Raw genomic sequence first — 3,980 nt, 5'->3', positions numbered from 1 at the left:
GAGAATTAACAGTTACTGTTTATTCAATAAAAGAAACACATACAAACACACATCCAGTCATACAAATGCACACACATATTGTGATATATTTTGCTACATTTTTTATTTAGCAAAATCATAGAAAATATATGTATATCACTCACACATACACATACTCATATCTATCTATCTATCTATCTATCTATCTATCTATCTATCTATCTATCTATCTATCTATCTATCTATCTATCTATCTATCTATCTATCTATCAATCTATCTAACTATCTATCTATCTATCTATCTATATATATATATATAAATATATATATATATATATATATATATATATATCTTTCTATCAACATATTTCTACAAATATATACTCGTGCTTTACCCTGGACGTATGTCTTATATCAGTGGTCGTTGCAGCTAACCCTTTATTATTTACAGCATTATACGTCATAATTCTGATATTAAATGCCACTATATTAACGCTCTATTTTCGATCAAACACAGTTCATCGCAGTCACTGCAATCAGTTTGTATGACAGTAATCAGTTTTTGAATTATGATATTTGGGATGAGTGGAGGCTCTGTGATTGACGAGGGTAGGAGATAAAGGAAACGAGTAATGAGTACGTAAATGTTAGTGGAACGATAAAAAATATCTCTGACGAGCGAAGATCACAAGATCATTCTAGTAACGGTAGGAAAAGCAGTGAGGCAAACCTTAAGGAGGTGGGAAATTTAATCAGCCAGAAAGTCAGGTTGCGTTGGTGACTCTCCTCATACGATTAGCTTTTCTGTTAATGCGGATTCATTCGAAACACCGTCGCAGAAGTAAGAAATTACTATACCATTATTGATCTTACAAGTTCTTCGGTAGGGAGATATTTTCTTGTGGGTGGGAGAGGGTGCCAGTTTTGAGATAGTGGTTTGACCGTGCTGGGAATGGATGTACGTCTGGAGTAATCTACAATAATGATGAGCGTTTACATTTGTAGAGTCCACGAGCGATTTAATCGCTTGCTTTAACGTAGATGTATAAAGACGAATATAATATTTCTTACAGCGTGTAGCGACTGTGCTCTTGTGGGAACAAGCTTCGGATATGAATTATTCCAGATCATTTCTACATAATATAGTTCCTAGCAATAAAGCAGACTTGATATTAATTCTTTCCAATATACCTGGGTTAAAAGATTAGTCAAGTAGTTGTATGTATTTTGCTATTTACCAATTTATCTGTATCCTCTACGAAGTGCAAAGAATTTATATATGTAGCTGAAAAGATGATGAATGATGAATTAATCACTCCAAATTTAATGAAATGCTGTCATCTGGAATTCATCTATACAGTATACTTTGATGAATGATAGTAAATATTATATGTTTTCTAAGCAGCTCTAACAAAATTTCAGAGTTTCATAGTCTCCTCAAGCTCAGATGTCTTGGATTATTGAGATAACTGAGTTCAGTAAATGTGATTGATAATAATTTGCAATGAAGATTTCTGCGAAGAACGAAGTAAATTCAATTCAGTATTAACAATCGTTTCGCCAATTTCAAAACAATTTGTTGTTTACTATTATCGTCACCGCCTTCGGTGAAATACAATATTAAGCAATAGCACGCAGAAAATTACTAAGCACGTTTTTCACAACGTGTAACTTTGTGGTTAGAAAATTAAAAGCTTGAGTTCAACTCTTGCTGCCGGACAGAAATACAACATAAATAGGAAGTTAACTATCAAAAGAGTCAATTCTAAAGAAGGCAACGTTGCAAACATCTAATACCGAATGGGTTATCAGAGAATAAGCTGTTTATGAATCAAGTGAATAGACCCTTTCTCCATCTGTTTCGAAAGGTAATGTTCGATTTTCGTTATATAACTTTGTTATTTCCTATCTTGTATTCTTATAAAGAGAATCAAATCTCTTGTATCAATTCACGTTAACACAAACTGAATTGGTTTCTACAGATGTAAAAACCAGATTAATTAGATGTATTTTTCAGGACGCTTATGCATCACCAAGCTTTAATGTAGTGTTACAGCATTATTAATCATCCATAGCGGCTGAAGTATTTTCCTTTAGATCTATGGATTTATCTTTCTATTTTATCCGTATCACTTTTGGTAGTCAAGCGGAATTGATACTCTAGTAAGACGTAGATTCCTTCTTATTCAGGTTTCGGGATATATAACTATCGCAAAATGTCGATGTACACATCATACAAGAAACCGTTTTCTCTCTTTTTTTCCAGTTTATATACGAAAATATAAATACACATACATATTATAATTTACGAAGTATATTTTCATAGTAGCATAATTATATCACTGTATACAACAGCGCAGCCATATTTAATCTATACATATAAATTTGACATGGGCGATTCTTTCTTGTCTTGGGATTCACGGTCAAACGGCTGGTTGGAATTGCGTGAAAAATTACACAGATGTATAGAATGATCCGCTGGTGATCCTGGGCTTTGTATTTTTTCATAGGTCCCATGGTTACCGATGTCATCTACTATAATAATACTCTTGTGTTTATGAATGAGAAAGTAAGGGGTGATAGATGAATAAGGAAAGAAGAGGTGATGTCATAATTGAGAGTGTACGCTGAAAAAATAAATCAAACAGCGTTTCAACTCTGTGTGAATATATGTGTGTGTACGTAAAAATTGGGTATGTGAATGTTTGTGTGTGCGGAGATGTGTGTAATTGTGTAAGTGCATGTGCGTGCGCAATTTTTCATCTTTGATTGCTTAGTATTTGGGTTTATTTTTGATTTGGTTGAATCTTGGTTGTTTTCTTGTTGGTCAGTTATTTTTAGCGTTTTGATAGATCCTGCCTAACTTATTACTCTATTGGACTCTGTCTTAACTATTATACTTTCCGAACTTTCGATACCTTTCCTCATCCAAATAACCAGCACTCCACCCGGATTACCATTGGGCTTTCGTACTCTTTCGGACTCCATGGCTATTTACTGGCTATTTTCGTCGATATAAATCGCACTAATCTACCGCAAGTTTTAAACTGTCCGAACTTTTGAGCTCCGTACGTTAATAACTTTGCCCTATTCTCTCCATCTAAAATTATTTTCGCCTTGTCTTCATTCGTAATCATAAATGGTTCCTCCTCCACTTTTAACACTGCCTAAAAAAATATGTTACCACGTCTCATTCCCTCCTTTCTGCTGCGTTCAAGCTTCTATTAATCTTTCCCTATTCATTAAAACACTAAATCCACCTTTCTCTAGTAACGTTTTCCTATTCAGTCGCTCCCTTCATCACAACCTCATCTCAAAAGATTTCCGCCTCCATTTCCACCCTACCTCTCATTCTACTTTGCCATCTTACCCATACTTCGCTCCACAATCTGCCTGATCTTGCGTGCCACCATTCACTCTAAGCTCTCCAAAATACACACCTTTCACATACTTCCCTTACTCTCTTCCGCCACCTCTTCTTTTGCTGCCTACCATCTGTTGCTCACTCTGTTTTACGCTTTAACCTCAATCTAAACGACTTTATTCAAGACTAGCAGTATCGCCCGGCGTTGCTCGGGTTTCTAAGGGAAATAACTATATAAGCATTTTTAGAGATGTAAAGTATAATAGCCATCTCAATATGGTTAACCACAAAGGGGGGGTGTTACTGTAGCTTTTTACGTTCTGTGATTTAATAATAAATTTTTAGAGAGTTACTTCCCTTATATATGCCAAAAATGCATTAAAAATGGGAAAAATTGATGGTAATTTTTTCTTTAAATCGTAGACTGATCGTAGACACGCGCTAATACCCAGAAGGGCTCGATATGAATCACGACTATAAGATACCCGGTTTTGGTTAAACTGCACCGCAAAATGTGGGAGTAGTTAGGAATCTAAATCGTAGGAGACAGACAGCACACAACCTCACTTTTATATATAAAGATTTGCTCAATCGCATTAGACAACAAACTTCACTCACTCTCTCATCCTGTCTCACT

This window comes from Octopus sinensis, linkage group LG10 (genome assembly GCF_006345805.1).
Source record: "Octopus sinensis linkage group LG10, ASM634580v1, whole genome shotgun sequence".
Lineage (NCBI taxonomy): Eukaryota > Metazoa > Mollusca > Cephalopoda > Octopoda > Octopodidae > Octopus > Octopus sinensis.
Note: the sequence above shows the minus strand (reverse complement) of the source record.